A 17,811-nucleotide genomic window follows, 5' to 3' on the forward strand; every position below is an offset into this window, starting at 1 on the left:
GTAAGTGGAAAATTACAGTAATGGTTCATGAACCCCAGTGGTTAAAAGGGAACACCATAGGGACGCCTGGGTGGCTCCATCGGTTAAGCATTCAACTCTTGATTTTGGCTCAAGTCATGATCTCACAGTTCGTGGGTTTGAGCCCTCTGTTGGGCTCTAGATGGACAGTGTAGAGCCTGCTTGGGATTCTCTCTCTCTCCCTCTCTCTGCCCCTGCTCTTTCTCTCTCAAAAATAAACTTTTTAAAAAAAGGGTATACTGTAAATAAGGGTGCAAATGCAATAAATATGTGAGTGAGCGGATAACCAGCAAGATTAAAGTCATGAATGAGTAAAACCGGTGCCAGTGCTCAGCTCTTAGTGACACGGTAGAGATATTTACACATCCTGTTTCTTTACACCTCAGTTAACAACGGATCTTCCCACATATCCACCTTCTGCTGTCTGCTTCCCCTTCTGAGCAGGAAAGAGCGAATTTAGGGTCTACTTCAGTGCCTGCCTTCGAATACCAAGGGACGTGTGCTCCTCTGCCAGAAGACATCTCCCCCCCACAAGAAGCTGAAGGAAATGGAGTCGCCCCTTAGAAACAGGAAGGGTGGACCCCTCTGTGATATTATCTGTGATATTAATCTCATTACAAGACTTACTGCAAAATGGCATAATGCTAACATTGAAAAGCTAGGCAGTTACATTTTTCTCTTTTCCAGCCTCTGTATTTCATTAAAAAAAAAAAGTTTATTAAGAAGGAAAAACATCTGGCGGGAAAAGGTTTAAATTATTCATTTCGATTCTGGCCCACCCTCTAACAGCAGAGAGATGAGGGGGCCGAGGGAAGGCGGGGATGACGCCTGGTGTTCTCAACACCGCTGGGGCCCCTGTTCTACCCCTGCTGCTCCCAGGCCATGGACTCTTCCTGTCCGTGTCCGACCTCCCTGGTCCATAGTCCTCTCTGTCTTACACGTGATAGATGCCTCTTCCTCTGGGACACCATCTCTTGGAAAACGCAGGCCAGCGCCGGGAGATCCCACACTTATGAGATCTGCTGGCGGAGGCCGTGAGCGTCTGTGGGTCTCATGCCTCCCCTGGCTCCGCTCTCCTGGCTTCAGTTCTCACCCAGCCCCGCCCTCTGAATCTTCTGCTCCTCCTCTCTGTATCTGTGTCTTTTATTTTATACTCTCATCAATATATGCCCCATCCAACACACACACACACACACACACACACACACTGGCCCAGACCAGTGTGTTACAGGTGCTGCAACTTCACAACAAACACCTGTTGATAATAAATTAGAGCCTGGGGGGTGGGTTCCTGCCTAGTTTTGCCTGAAGCCGACCCGTCCGCTCTGGCTCTGGGAACCACTACTGTAATGGGGTGGACGGGGTGGCCCGCCTGCTTCTTCTTTTTTTTTTTTTTTTTAATTTTTTTTTAATGTTTATTTTATTTTTGACAGAGAGAGACAGAGTATGAGCAGGGGAGGGGCAGAGAGAGAGGGAGACACAGAATCTGAAGCAGGCTCCAGGCTCCGAGCTGTCAGCACAGAGCCTGACACGGGGCTCGAACTCACGGACCGCGAGATCATGACCTGAGCCGAAGTCGGACACTCAATGGACTGAGGCACCCAGGCGCCCCAACCCTCTCATTACACTCTGGCAGCTCTGCCCAAGTCATTGGGAGGACCTGGGGCTCACATTCCAGCAACACGTGAGTACAGCTCTAGGAAAACACCTGTCACCCCTCCCCAGGACACCTGTTTCCCCGCTGGCAGAGAAGCCGCTGATGTTTTTGAAAGAGGTTTCTGCCACCGTCTGATAAAAAGGAGTGCGTGTAAGGGCCTCCAGGTCTCAGCAGAGAGCACTAGGTGGGCTACGGGGTGCTGAAGGAGCCTGGAATAGCAGCAGGGGAGGGGGCTGCCCACGGGCTGTCACAGGAACACTCCTCAGGCCTTTGTTTTCCTGACCTTACCTGAGTCTCGGTCACTCTGACATGGTCACGGTGCCTCAGGGGCTTTTCCTTCTCCCTAAGTCCCACCCACAAGTCTTTACGGTAAACGGTCTTACTTCACTCTCACCTGACCCCCGGGTCTCCCTCCTGACAGTGAGTCTATCCTGACCGGCTCAGACTGACACCCATGTGGAACCAGAGGCCCCTGTCTACACAGTGCCCCAGGCAGCTGACTAGTTTGCTTCCTGTCAACAGAAAGCAAGGCGGCTGGTCTGCTATATCTCATTCGTTACGAATCTTCTTGTTCTTCTGAACCACCTGACTCCCCGTGGATCATGCTTCCTTTCTGAAACCCCGGGTTTTTCCTAATGACCTTCTCAGAGGCCTTGTCACGTGGCTTTCAACATTTCTATTTTTAGTTCTGGGCTCTGAGGGGGCATGAGAATGGAACATGAGAGAGAAAATGTCTCATGAAGGCTGAAGGTACACTGTGTGGAAGGGCAGCTCGGCCAGAGCTGCTCTGAGGGAGTTGATGAGTGCAGGGAGACAGGGAAAGAGACCAGAAAACAGCCCCCTGGCTGCCCTCATCCGGGGTGGGGTGGGGAGGGTGGGGGGCAGAAGATGAGTCAGGAAAAGCCTTGAAAAGGAGCCACACAAGGCCCCCCCGGTGCCACAGCCGAAGGAGGGTCAATGCGCCATCACGGGCTGCCGAGGTGGACAAGGGTGCTGACTTTTCAGATGGCGGTTTCAGGAGAGCGGTGGGGCCTGAAGGCAGACTGGACAAGTTAAGGAAGAGTGGATGGCTGGCGAGTGGAAACCCTAAGTGTAACCTGTTCTCACAATATTATGTCACGAGAGGAAGGAAGGAGATGCCCCTCCCCCATGCAAAGTGGCTACAGTATCGAGAACTGGTTTGGGTTGATTGTGTTTGTTTTTGTCCTAGAGAGACACGTTGGTACACAGACAGGAAGGCCTGTCAGGAGAGGAGGGGACTGAAAAGGCAAAAGACGAGGGGGATGATTGAGCAAGCCCCAGTCCCAGTGAAGGAGGAGCCTTGGAAAATCAGACTGAGGTGAGAGTCTGTTGTGTTGAAGCAGCACCCACATCTGACAGTCAGACAAACCCGGGTGGAGCTCTTGGCCTAGCATAAAGCTGGCATCTCCCAAACCACCCCCATATCCGAACCTTGGCATCTCAGCGCATGGACCTGGAGCCCCAAGCAATGTTTTAAGAAGGATGTAGGACCCTGAGGAAAAGATAAGAGGGTAAGTGTGGCTTGCTTACCCAGTCGCCGTGGCCCTGAGCCAATTTACTCTGCAACGGCCCCGAAAGAGGAACTGAAGGCAGAGAGAGAGAGAGGAACACACACACCCAGAAGATGGCCAAACCCACACAGCAGGCTTGAGTCGATTGTCCTTACCTATAAGGAAGACTTAGATGAGAAAGTAAGAACAAGATGCTCAGGCCTTCAAATAGACCTTCCAGCCCCCAGCCCTTTCGACTTCCCTCCGTTCCACTGCATCGCGGCAGTGGAAGGGCAAAAGAAAGCCTCCCGGAAGCGCCTGGCTGGCTCTGTCAGTAGAGCGTGCAACTCTTGATCTCAGGGTTGTGAGTTGGAGCCCCACATGGGATGTCGTGATTCCTTTAAAAAATAATAATAATAAATGAACTTGAATGCAAGAAAGCCTCCCACCCAAGGCCTGGGGTCGAGTGCACTCTGTCTGGGCTTCTTGGTAAACACATAACAGACCCTCCTAACCAGTGTGGCAAGTCATGGATCTTAGTCCCAGGAACAAGGGGGGTCTGGGGCCGACTGCCTCAGCATGGGTGCTTGAGAGCCTAGATTTGTGCCAGGCTGTTCTAACTCTACTATCTGCTAAATGAATGGCTACATGTATTCATTATCATTTGTATTGGAAAAAAAAATCTATTAACTGGCATGGTAATCCTATGGAAAGCATAAAAGTCACTCCGTATCTTTTAAAGATCTGTGCGTTGGAAAAATATATAATTAGTCAGTTAAACCCATGATGTCACAAATATTATTCGCTAGTACAAGGTTAAGTAAAGAAAAAAAAAAGAGTTGATTTAAAGTTGATTTCAGGAAAAATAAAAGTAAAACAATATTACAAGCAGATAGGGCAGTCATCAGACTGAGACACACGGTCTCTCCCATTGCCCTCCGCCCACGAGCGCCTGTGTCCCATTCTGCCCGGGCCTGGGGAGAGGAAGGAGCTCACTGAGTGACACTCAGTGTCACTGAGTGTCAGGTGCTGGGTGTGCATTTTGCATAGAGGTCCCCTTCGACCTGGCAACAGTCTTCTGAATATTCTCCCTTCGGAAGTATCATCAACCTTAGAAAAGCCCAAGAGCAAGCAACTACAAATGGCAGAGGCAGAATTCAACCACAGCTCTGGCTGACTCCTCCGCCTGGCTCCTTTTACTCTCTGCCAGGCACGGAGAAGAGGGTGAGTCAGTGTTTAGAAAACATTCAGCTTAGGGGAGGAAGAATGAGGGAGTTTCCTTGGGAGGTTCTCTGTCTCCACGAAGTCGTTGGTGAGGCCACTGTGGGGGATGTGATAAGAAATCATGCTGACTGAAACTTTCATCTTTAAATTTTTTTTTTAACGTTTTTATTTATTTTTGAGACAGAGCGAGACAGAGCATGAACAGGGGAGGGTCAGAGAGAGGGAGACACAGAATCTGAAACAGGCTCCAGGCTCCGAGCTGTCAGCACAGAGCCCGACGCGGGGCTCGAACTCACGGACCGCGAGATCGTGACCTGAGCCGAAGTCGGCCGCTTAACCAACTGAGCCACCCAGGCGCCCCTGAAACTTTCATCTTGATATGATAGAAAATTAAAAGAAATACAAGCACTGGGAAAGGAAAGCCTTCAGTAGGTTTGCAACCACCCATGGCTCCTCATGCTGGGAACTACTTAGGGATTTACCTGTGGCAAGATACTTTTACACTCATCCCCATATTTGAAGGGCCTCAAAGTTTCACAGTCCCCCCTTCACAGGGATCTCTAGCTCCTTACTGCTTACAGTGCGGTCCGTTGGACCAGTATTAGGGTCGTCAACCAACTTGGTTGGCTTGGGGCTGAGGGACAAGGGGACAAGGACATTTCAGCGCTAAAACTGGGATAGTCCTGGGACACATTGGTCACCCTGACCAGTAGCACCCGGAAGCTTGTTAGAAATGGGGAATCCTGGGCCTCATTCCACATCTACTGAATCAGAATCTGCTCTTGAGCAAAATCACGTGCCTATTCGGGTCTGAGAAGCAGTGTCACAGAAGGGATATTGGTATAGTAGATCTAGTGGTAGTCCCCTGGATTAGTCAGGGTTCTCCAGAGAAACAGAGCTGATACACAATATACGGATAGATACATATCTAAAGACGTTTATTTTCATGAATTGGATCACATGATCGTGGAGGCTTGGCAAGTCCAAAACCTCCCCAATGGGAGGGGCTGAGAGGCTGGAGACTCAGTAAAGAGTTGTTGTTTGAGTCCAAAGGCAGTTAGGCTGGAGGCCCAGGAAGAGCCAATATTGTAGATGAAGTCTAAAGGCCATCTGCTGGCAGAATTCCCTCCTGCTTGGTGGAAGTCAGCCTTTTGTTCCATTCAGACCTTCAACTGATCGGATGAGCCCACCCACATCGTGGAAGACAGTCTGCTTTACTCAAAGTCCACTGATTTAAATGTAAATCTCATGCAAAAACACCCTCACAGAAATATCCAGAATAATTTTTGGCCACATATCTGGGCACCATGGCCCAGCCAGGCTGACACATGAAATTAACCATCACACCCCCTCAAAAGATATGTCCACGTCAAACCCTGGGAACCAGTGAGTAAGTGTTACCTTACTGATAAAAAAGAACCTTTGCAGGTGTAATTATGTATCTTGGGATGAGAACATCCTGGGTCCTCCGACATAAACCCTGAATCCAATGACAAGCATCCTTACGAAAGACGGAAGAAGAAAAGGTCATGTGAAGATGCACAAGAGGTGAGCGTGACGTGGCCACAGCCAAAGAAACCAAGGCACATCTACAGCCCCCAGAAGCTGGAAGAGGCAAAGGAATCTCCCCTCGAATCTCCGGAGGGGGCGTGGCCCTGCCGGCACCTCCATTTTGGACTCCTGACCTCCAGAACCGTGAGGGAATACTTGTCGTCGTTTTAAGCCCCCAGTTTGTGGTAACTTGTTGGCTGCCATAGGAAACGAATGCCACCGGGAAATAGCCAGAGGCTCCCTCTCACCCACCTCTCTGCTGTGGTCCATCACCTGCACACTTGCCCACCTGTGAGAAAAGGCTGGAAGCAGTCCTTCCCTCCTACTCCCGGCTTCTGCTACTTGGGTGGTTTGAGTCCAGGCCCCCATCCCACGTCAGGACCCTTCGCCTCTAGTGCCCTCGAACCTCCTGCCCACCCAGCCCTGCAAGCCTGCCCGCCTCAGGCCTCACAGACTGCCCGTCTCCTGGGACATAGTGCGGATGGTGTCTTTCAGGCTCTCTGCTCGGCCTTGGGCCCCCACGCTGTCGCCGTCTCAAGTCAGCAAGCGTGTGTTGTGTGTCTGCTCCTGATGCCCCCAGAAGTCCTACCCTCCATAGGTTTACTGTCAGCTCAGTCATTTCCCACCCTGTCACCTCTCCGGAAACGCTGTCACCGTCTCAAGTCAGCAAGCGTGTGTTGTGTGTCTGCTCCTGATGCCCCCAGAAGTCCTACCCTCCATAGGTTTACTGTCAGCTCAGTCATTTCCCACCCTGTCACCTCTCCGGAAACGCGGCCCGCGGCCACCAAGGCCCAGGAATCCGCTAGGTGCCTGCTCCTCGGTCTCCATGGGTAAGAGCACACCCACACCCCCGTGTGGGGCAGCGGGACCGATGGAACTGTAGAGCCTCTTTGGAATGTGCACTTCACCTGTTGGCCTTTGCTGGGGAAGAAGCCAGGTACCAAACGAAAGTAAGCTGACTTCGACCCATGGAGTCAGAGATTGTTCTTTCATGAAAACCTCAGACCCGATGCTCAGGCATGTTTGTATAAGAAAAGATAGGGAACAATGAGGGTATGTTTTCCAAACTAGAATAGTTAAAATTTACATAACCGTTACCACAGCCGCTGGAAAAATGTAAGGGCAGGCCTCATTTCAAATCCTGCATCATGAAAAAACTTCACACTGTAAAATCCACTCACTTCAATAATCAAGATATTTCATCAGTAGAGATTTGTATTTTTTTTTTATCAATTTATTATACTCTTTGAGGATGGGAGAGCATACTCTCTCCACATCTGATTTTCTTTAAAAAAAAATTCTCTTTCATATCTTTGAGGTAGTTGTTGTCACTTTAAATAATCCAAAATGTGTTTAATTACTTAAAAATTTTTGTTTAATGTTTTATTTATTTTTGAGAGACAAAGAGACAGAGCGTGAGCAGGGGAGGGGCAGAGAGAGAAGGAGACACAGAATCCGAAGCAGGCTCCAGGCTCTGAGCTGTCAGCACAGAGCCGGCTGCAGGGCTCAAACCAGGAACCGTGAGATCATGACCTGAGCTGAAGTTGGACGCTCAACCGATTGAGCCACCCAGGCACCCCATGTTTATTTACTTTTGATCAATCAAATAATCTACTCTAGACATAAAATCATGAAGATTAAGACTGAACTGACCTTCAGCACCAAAGAGACCATTCTTGTCTTTCTCAGCATTTTTTTTTTTTTTTTTAGCACTCTTACCCCCATTTATATCAGAAATCATGGGGGTAATTATAGCAGAAATTATCTCACTTTCATTGAACTCACTATTTACCTATTTGCTGAGTGTCTACTATGTGCCTGGCATTATACAAGATTTTGGAAGCACAAAGATGAAGAAAACGGCTGTGGCCAACCCTAATGGAGTTTACAGTCTACCGGAAGTGCCATAGCATACCCCGAGTGGTGGTTCTCAAAGTATGGTCTGGGGACCCTGGGGAAGGGAGAGGGGCCCTGAGACACTTGCCAGGGCTGTGTGTGAAGCCCAAACTATACCCCTATATTCACAATAATGTAGCCTGTTCTCATTACTTGCAGTAGTCATGTTCTATGAGGTGGCTGTGGATACTGAATCAGTGAATACTATTGCTCCCAAGGGAAATGTAAGGTTATGTTCCTGCACATCTCTGGTCACAACGTTTTTGTCAATGGATCAATAGAAAACCTTGTTTTATGTGTGTTTATGTTTAAAGGCACCTTAACATGAGGGGATGGGAGGCTTGTGGGCCATCTCTCCCCTCCCCAACTTCTCTGGGAGGATATCTTGACATGATTTCTTTTTTTTTTTTTAAGCTTTATTTATTTATTTTGAGAGAGACAGAGACAGCGTGAGTGGAGGAGGGGCAGAGAGAGAGAGAGAGGGAGAGAGAGGATCCCAAGCAGTTTCCACACTGCCAGCACAGAGCCCGACACCGGGCTCAAGCCCACGATACTCTGAGATCATGACCTGAGCCGAAACCGAGAGTGGGACACTTAACCGACTGAGCCACTCAGGCACCCCTGGTGACATGATTTCTTAAGACCTTCTAGGTTCTGATGCAGTGAGGGGCCTTCTGCCTCAGTCCCCTCAAAATAGACCTTCAGAGCATTAAACTGCTCAGCTGCAGCCCAGAATGGGGTCTTCAAAAGCGGGTGTCCTACCTCTCTGCAGAAGCAGCCAGCTGGCTTCTGTATTGTCCTTTCTGGTGTGTGGGATGAAGACCAGGGGAGCTGGCCCCCCAAAAGTGGCTTGTTGTATCTTTACCCAGTCGGGCTCATCCTCAGCCTTGTGTGTATTTGATAATCAGAGAGACCAAAGGGCAGATGTAGGAGAGTTACTCTGTTCACAGCTGAGCCATCTGACTCGCAGACCCCAGCCTGCAAGCCAGCGACGAGAACATTCTTTCAGTTTTAGCCCTCACGGCTGAGCCTTCGTGACAGAGACTGGAAAAGGAGGGAAGGGAGAGGAGGACTTTTTTTCCCCGAGAGGTTTTAGGTAAGTGAAGAGGAACAGACTGGATGTGAGGAAATAGTTGGGAATGAAGTGTGGAGATTTAACGGAAGAGTGTTGCTGGGGGTTTTGTATACCCTTAGTCATTTTTGGCAAATGTAAGAAAAAAAAAATTGAGTTATTTAAAAATCCTCTTTGGTGGCCCAGCTGGTTTCTCTGATTGCAACACTGCTTTTAAATTCAAACCATGGCTTGCTTCATAATCTGTCAATATATAATGGTTAACTAGGAATTTCTGTGCCTGGGTGGGGGGAGACTCATGAGGCATGACACCCTTGAATGTCCCGACAAAATGGCAGAAGACAATTCTATTATTTTCTATATAAGTACAAATTCCTTAAGCTTTCTACATGTGGTGAAAACAGAGTGGGCGTAATACTTCAGCAGAATTTCCCAGTGGGAATGGTCCTGCCTTTTGGGACAGGAAAATTTCTTGTTGGGCAAGAGAGTTTCTGGCATTGACAAAATGCCAGTTCTCACCCAGTGAAAACCAAAAGCACCCACTCCCCCTTGTGACAGTGGAAAATAACACCCCTCCTCCACACACATTGTTTTAAGTTTATTTATTTATTTTGAGAGAGACAGAGAGAGGGAGAGAGTGTGTGCAAGCATGCACAGCGGAGGGGCAGAGACAGGGAGAGAGAGAATCCCAAACAGGCTCCACACGGTCAGCGTGGAGCCCGACACGAGCCTCAATCCCATGAACCGTAAGATCATGACCTGAGCCCAAACCAAGAGTCAGATGCTTAACTGAATGAGCCACCCAGGCCCTCCCCGCTCCATTTAAAAAATATACCCCCTTGGGGATGGAACTGCATCCCTTGAGAACGACCGTGAGTCAAGAGTAGATGAGAAAGATGAGAACTTCAGGCACTGGGTTAGATGCTAGGAGCGCAGTGAGAACAAGACAGACATGGCCTCTTTTATCAAAGAGCTTGAGAAATTTCATCAAAGAAATCTTTGATGAATTCTTTGATGAATTTCTGAGAAATTCAGCTCCAGCCTTCTTCTGCCTAACTGTGCCATATCATTTATTTCACTCCTGTAGCCTCCCCATGTTGACGGGGCAGGGGAGAAGGGGGCCCATCTTATGAGGTATTCTTAGAGACCAAATGTTTGTGTCTCCCCCAAAACTCATATGTTGAAACCGCACCCCCCCAAACGTGATGGTAGGAGATGGGACCTTCGGGAGGTAGTTCGGATTAGATGAGATCGTGAGGGTGGGGCCCTCAGGGATTAGAAGAATTAGGACAGTGCTGGCTTTCACCAGAACGTAGCTATGTTGGTACCCTGAGCTCAGACTTTCAGTCCCAGAATTGTGAGAAGTACATTTCTCTTGTTTATAAACCAGTAAATTATTTAACTATAGACTAAAACTTCTTCCTGTAATTAACTATACAGTGAAGATAAAAATTTAAACTCCCGCAAAACATTTTATGTTGAGTAATTATGCTATTATAGGTCATTCATTCATTCATTCATCCATCCAAGCATTCTACAAATATTTATTGAGTACTTACTGTACTTCAGGCACTGGGTTCGGTGCTAGGAGCACAGTGAGAACAAGACAGACATGGCCTCTTTTCATCAAAGAGCTTTCAGTATACAGGGACAGAAAAAACTTAAAAATTAATTAAACCAATAAAAATCCCAGTTGGGTTTCTCATGAAACTTCACAAGTTGATCCTAAAATTTATATGGAAAAGCAAAAAAGAGAGGAAAAAGAATAGTCGAGTGTATCATAATACTAAAATAATTAAATAGTAGACTATATATCTGAATTTTATAAATCTATAATAGGTTTAAGTGAAGACTGGAAATCCTATTTGAATTGTGCTTTTTTGAATGTTACATTGCTTTGGAAATAAAATGTGATTTCGTGACTACAATAGTTATTGACATATGTATACATGACTATCAAGTGTATAGAATATAGTTTAGATTTCTTTTTTACATACATGGGATCATACTATTCATATAGTTTTGATGTTCCTTTTTCTTTTCTTTCCTTATCTTTTCTTTCCTTTTCTTTTCAAGTAGGCTGCATGCCCTGTATAAAGCCTAATTTGGGGCTTGAACTCATGCCCCTGAGATAAAGACCTGAGCTGAGATCGAAAGTCTAATGCTTATCCGACTGAGCTACCCAGGCATCCCTGATACTCCTTTTTCATTTAACAGTGTGTCCTAGAAGTGTTCCACGTGTGTTCCTTTTTTTTTTTTCAGATTAATTAATTTATTTTTTAATTTACATCCAAGTTAGCATGTAGTGCAACAATGATTTCAGGAGTAGATTCCCTAATGCCCCTTACCCATTTAGTCCATCCCCCCTCCCACACCCCTCCAGTAACCCTCTGTTTGTTCTCCATATTTAAGAGTCTCTTATGTTTTGTTCCCCTCTCTGTTTTTATATTATTTTTGCTTCCCTTCCCTTATGTTCATCTGTTTTGTCTCTTAAAGTCCTCATATGAGTGAAGTCATATGATATTTGTCTTTCTCTGACTGACTAATTTCGTTTAGCATGATACCCTCTAGTTCCATCCACGTAGTCGCAAACGGCAAAATTTCATTCTTTTTGATTGCTGAGTAATACTCTATTGTATATGTATACCACATCTTCTTTATCCATTCATCCATCGATGGACATTTGGGCTCTTTCCATACTTTGGCTATTGTTGATAGCGCTGCTATAAACATGGGGGTGCATGTATCCCTTCGAAATAGCACACCTGTATCCCTTGGATAAATACCTAGTAGTGCAACTGTTGGGTCGTAGGGAAGTTCTATTTTTAATTTTTTGAGGAACCTCCATATTGTTTTCCAGAGTGGCTGCATTCCCATCAGCAGCGCAAAAGAGCTCCTCTTTCTCCTCACCCTCGCCAACATCTATTGTTGCCTGAGTTGTTAATGTTAGCCATTCTGACTGGTGTGAGGTGGTATCTCATTGTGGTTTTGATTTGTATTTCCCTGATGATGAGTGATGTTGAGCATTTTTTCATGTGTTGGTTGGCCATCTGGATGTCTTCTTTGGAGAAGTGTCTATTCATGTCTTTGCCCATTTCTTCACTGGATTATTCATTTTTTAAAAATGTTTATTTATTTTTGAGACAGAGAGAGACAGAGCATGAACGGGGGAGGGTCAGAGAGAGAGGGAGACACAGAGGCAGAAGCAGGATCCAGGCTCTGAGCCGTCAGCACAGAGCCCGATGCAGGGCTCGAACTCACGGACTGCGAGATCATGACCTGAGCCGAAGTTGGACATTCAACCGACTGAGCCACCCAGGCGCCCCTGGATTATTCATTTTTTGGGTGTTGAGTTTGATAAGTTCTTTATAGATTTTGGATACTAACCCTTTATCTGATATGTCATTTGATAATATCTTCTCCCATTCTGTCAGTTGCCTTTTAGTTTTGCTGATTGTTTCCTTCACTGTGCAGACATACGTGTTCCTTTTAACAATTACATGGTATTTTGTAGTATGGATATTCTACATTTATTTACCTAGTCTCTTATTAGAGCTATTTAGGGTATCTCCAGTTTATTTAAAAGGTACAATGATCATGATTGTACAAGTATCTTTGTATGCATTTGCAGGTACATAGGTGTAATAGATGAGTAGAAGTGGCAGTGATTAATCAAATAGTATATATATATTAAAATTAAAAATACCGCTAGATGATGAGGTGCTTAGGTAGCTCAGCTGGCTAATTGATGGACTTTTGGTTTCAGCTCAGGTCAAGATCTCATGGTTGGTGAGTTCGATCCCCTCGTCGTGCTCCGCGATGACAGCAAGGAGCCTGCTCGGAATTCTTTCTCTCCTCTCTCTGCCCCTCCCCTGCTCAAGCATGCACGCATGCTCTCTCTCTCTCTCTCTCTCTCAAAATAAATAAATGAACTTTAAAAAAAACGGATAGATATTGCCAAATTGTTCCCCAGGAAGGATGCAACCATTTATACTCTTAGCAGAGAATGAAAGTTCTTGTTCTGCCAACATCATTGCCATCATTATATATTATCGAATCATTTTATTTCATTTTATTTTTTATTTTAGAGAGAGCACACGAGTAGAGAAGAGGGGCAGAAGGAGAGAGAAAGAATCTTATGCAGGCTCCATGCTCAGCCCAGAGCCTGATGGGGTGCTCAATCCCAAGCCCTTGGAACCATGACTTGACCTGATATCAAGAGTTGAATGATCCACTAACTAAGCCACGTAGGTGTCCCCAAATCAATTTAGCTTTGGAAGATTTGATAGGCAAAAGATAATTACTCTGTCTTTTTTTTCATTTATGTTTCCCTGAGAACTAGTGAGGTTGAAGATCTTTTCAAATATTTACTTGAGTATTTGTGGGTTTTGTTAGTTTTTTTTTTAAGTTTTTTCAATTATTTTTATTCTTTTAATTTTATTTCGGAGAGAGAGAGAGTACAAGCACGGGAGAGGGACAGAGGGAGAGAGAAGGAATCTTAAGTAGGGTCAACATGAAGCCTGACTTGGGGTTGGATCCCATGACCCTGGGATCACAACCTCAGACAAAATCAAGAGTTGGAAGCTTAACCGACTAAACCACTTAGGTACCCCATCAAATATTTACTGGAATATTTGTGTTTCTTCTTCTAAGAATTATCTGTGTTTCTACTCTTTTTTGTCTATTAGCCTTATTTTTAATCCTGTATTTATAGAAATTCTATATATTACAGTTAAGCATTGTCTATGGTATATGTTGCAGATGTGTTTTCTAGTCATTTACTATGAAGAGTTTTGAATTTCTATTTAATAAAATCTGTTTTTGCTTATGAATACTGATTCTTTTTCATCCCATGGTTACAAAGATACTGCCCTGTGTTTTCTTTTAGTGCTTCCATAATGTAGGTCTTGAATCAGTCTGGATTTATTTCTGAGTATGGTATGGGGTAGGAATTCACTTCATTTTTTGTTCTTGTGGCTCTTTTATTGTGCCAGTACTATTTCTTTCTTTCTTTTTTTAATGTTTATTTTTGAGAGAGACAGACAGTGTGAGCAGGGGAGGGGCAGAGAGAGAGGAAGATGCACAGAATCCGAAGCAGGCTCCAGGCTCTGAGCTGTCAGCACAAAGCCTGATGTGGGGCTCGAATTCATGAACCCCGAGATCATGACCTGAGCCAAAGTTGGATGATTAACCAACTGAGCCACCCAGGTGCTCCTCTTTCTGAATACTCTTTCATTTTCCCACTATTTAGAAATTCTGCCTTTACCATATGCTAAAATCCCATGAGCACACAGATAAATTTTTGGACTCTATCCTCTTTCATTAATTTATTAGACAAATAAATTCCCACTCCAGTACTGCATTGTTATAATTACTGTAGTTTTATAGATTGTTTTCATATCTATAAGTTCTTCACCTCATTTTTTTCTGCAAACTTTTTTTCATTATTTTTGTTGGCTGCACCGGATTGCATTCCCACCAACAGTGCACAAGGGTTCGTTTATCTCCACATCCTCGCCAACACTCGCTATTTCTTGTGTTTTTGATTTTAGCCATTCTGACAGATGTGAGATATTGGATTGTGGTTTTGACTTGCATTTCCCTGATGATGAGTGATGTTGAGCATCTTTTCATGTGTCTATTGGCCATCTGTATGTCTTTGGAAAAATGTCTACTGTTAGTGTCTCCTGCCCATTTTTAATTGGATTATTTGGATTTTTTTTTTTTTGGTGCTGTGTAAGTTCTTTCTATTTTTTGAATATTAACCCCTTATTGGATATAGCATTTGTAAACATTTTCTCCCATTCAGTAGGTTGCCTTTTTGTTTTATTGATAGTTTCCTTCACTGCACAAAAGCTTTCTACTTTGGTGTAGTCCCAACAGTTTAATTTTGCTTTTGTTTCCCTTGCCAAAGGAGACATATCTAGAAAAATGTTTCTATTGCCAATGTCGAAGAGATTACTCCCTATGTTTTCTTCTAGAAATTTTATGGTTTCAAGTTTCATATTTAGGCCCTTAATCCATTTTGAGTTTATTTTTGTGTGTGGTATAAGAAAGTGGTAGTTTCATTCTTTTGCTTGTAGCTGTCCAGTTTTCTAGCACTATTTGTTGAAGGACTACCTTTTCCCCATTGTTTATTCTTGCCTCCTTTGTCATAGATTAATTGACCATATAATCACGGGTTTATTTCTGGACTCTCTATTCTGTTCCATTGATTTATGTGTCTATTTTTCTGCCAATACATACTGTTGTGCTTACTACAGCTTTGTAGTGTATCTTGAAATCTGGGGTTGTGTTGCTTAGTTCTGTTCTTTTACATGATTGCTTTAGCTATTTGGGGTCTTTTGTGGTTCCATACAAATTTTAAGATTATTTGTTCTAGTTTTGTGAACAGTGGGTATTTTGATAGGCATTGCATTAAACGTGTAGATTGCCTCGGATAATATCGACATTGCAACAATATTTGTTCTTCCAACTCGTGAGCATGGAAGGTCTTTCCATTTCTTTGCATTGTCTTGCATTTCTTTCATCAGTGTTACTATAGTTTTCAGAGTATAGGTCTTTCACCTCTTTTGTTAAGTTTATTCCTAGATATTTTTATTGTTTTTGGTTCAATTGTAAATGGGACTGTTTTCTTAATTTCACTTTCTGCTGCTTCATCATTAGTGTGTAGGAATGCGACACATTTCTTTTTTTTTTAATTTTTAAAAAATGTTTTTTATTTTTGAGAGAGAGAGAGTGGGGGGGGGAGGGGCAGAAAAAGAGGGAGACACAGAATCTGACTGAGGCAGGCTCCAGGCTCTGAGCTGTCAGCACATAGCCCGACACGGGGCTCAAACTCACGACCCGTGAGATCGTGACCTGAGCCGAAGTCTGACGCTCAACCTACTGAGCCACCCAGGCACCCCGAATGCAACACATTTCTTACGGTGATTTTGTATCCTGCAACTTCACTGAATTCATTTACCAGTTCTAGTGGTTTTTGGTGGCATCTTCAGGATTTTCCATATATGGTATCATGTCATCTGCAAATAGTGAGAGCTTTACTTCTTCCTCACCAATTTGGATGCCTTTTATTTCTTTTTGTTGTCTGATTACTCTGACTAGGATTTTCAGTACTATGCTGAATAAAAGTGGTAAGAGTGGATATCCTTGTCTTGTTCCTGATCTTAGGGGGAAAGTTCTCTTGTTACCCACTGAGAATGATGTTAGCTGTGGGTCTTTCATATATGGCCTTTATTATGTTGAGCTATGTTCTCTCTAATCCTACTTTGTTGTGAGTTTTTCTTATGGTAGATATTGTACTTTGTCAAAGGCTTTTTCTGCATCTACTGAAATGGTTATATGGTTTTTATTCTTCCTCTTGTTAATGTGGTGTATCACATTGGTTGATTTGTGAATATTGAACCAGCCTTGCATCCTGGGAATAAATCCCACTCGATCATGGTGAATGATTTTTTTAATGTATCATTGGATTCAGTTTGCTAATATTTTGATGAGGACTTTTGCATCTGTGTTCATCTATAGTTTTCTTTTTTTGTAGCGTCTTCATCTGGTTTTGCTATTAAGGTAATGCCAGCCTTGTAGAATGAATTTGGGACCTTTCCTTTCTCTCTATCTTTTGGAATCGTTTGGGAAGAAAAGGTATTAACTCTTCTTTAAATGTTTGGTAGAATTCATGTCTGAAGCCATCTGGTCATGGACTTTAGTCTGTTGATAGTTTTTTGATTACTAATTCTATTTCATTGCTAATTGATCTGTTTGAATTTTTGGTGTCTTCCTGATTCAGTTTTGGGAGGTTATATGTTTCTAGGGATTTCTTTTTTTTTTTTTTTTTTTCCAACGTTTTTAATTTATTTTTGGGACAGAGAGAGACACAGCATGAACGGGGGAGGGCAGAGAGAGAGGGAGACACAGAATCGGAAACAGGCTCCAGGCTCCGAGCCATCAGCCCAGAGCCTGACGCGGGGCTCGAACTCACGGACCGCGAGATCGTGACCTGGCTGAAGTCGGACGCTTAACCGACTGCGCCACCCAGGCGCCCCTGTTTCTAGGGATTTCTGCATTTCTTCTAGATTTTCCAATTTGTTGGTGTATAATTTTTCGTAATAGTCTCTCTAAAAAAGTTTTTTTTTTTAATAGTCTCTTATAATCTTTTGTAGTTCTGTGGTATTGGTTGTTATTTCTTCTCTTTCATTTCTGATCTTATTTGTTTGATTGGGAGTCTTTAAACCAATTTCTTTAAAAAAATTTTTTTTTTTTACATTTATTTAATTTTGAGAGACAGAGAGAGACAGAACACAAGTGGGGGAGGGGCAGAGAGAGAAGGAGACGCAGAATCCGAAGCAGGCTCCAGGCTCCGAGCTGACAGCACTGAGCCCAATGCGGGGCTCGAACTCACAAACTGTGGGATCATGACCTGAGCCGAAGTCGGAGGCTTAACCGACTGAGCCACCCAGGCGCCCTAAAACCAATTTCATTTTTGATTTGTGCTAGCTTGCGCTGGTTCAGTAAATGTGCTAGCCTATGCTAGTGTATATGCTTCCCACTGTTCATTGTTTTTTAAAAAAATTTTTTTAAATGTTTATTTTTAAAATTTTTTAAATGTTTATTATCTTTGGGAGAGAGACAGAGACAGAGACAGAGAGCAAGCAGGGGAGGGCCAGAGAGAGAGGAAGACAGAATTGGAAGCAGGCTCCAGGCTCTGTGCTGATGGCAGGGCTCGAACTCACAGAGTGCGAGATCATGACCTGAGCTGAAATCAGCCGCTTAACCGACTGAACCAACTAAAAATAAATGCTTATTTATTTTTGAGAGAGACAGAGTATGAGCAGGAGAAGGACAGAGAGAGAGGAAGACACAGAGTCTGAAGCAGGCTCCAG

The 17,811-nt window shown here is 44.3% G+C and overlaps 1 protein-coding gene across 2 annotated transcripts in view; it reads left to right on the forward strand.

The window, feature by feature from the left end:
* Window positions 1-1,539: 1,539 nt before the first annotated feature.
* GNE (glucosamine (UDP-N-acetyl)-2-epimerase/N-acetylmannosamine kinase) overlaps window positions 1,540-17,811 on the forward strand; it is a 72,845-nt gene continuing 56,573 nt past the window's right edge. The window contains exons 1-2 of one of the 2 annotated variants that reach the window (XM_058694913.1): window positions 1,540-1,702; window positions 2,886-3,207. The gene's annotated coding sequence lies outside the window, so the exon portion shown is untranslated. The remainder of the gene's footprint in view (window positions 1,703-2,885; window positions 3,208-17,811) is intronic. The other variant, XM_058694909.1, reaches the window with a different exon arrangement.

The sequence above is a fragment of the Neofelis nebulosa genome, chromosome 12, assembly GCF_028018385.1.
Source record: "Neofelis nebulosa isolate mNeoNeb1 chromosome 12, mNeoNeb1.pri, whole genome shotgun sequence".
Lineage (NCBI taxonomy): Eukaryota > Metazoa > Chordata > Mammalia > Carnivora > Felidae > Neofelis > Neofelis nebulosa.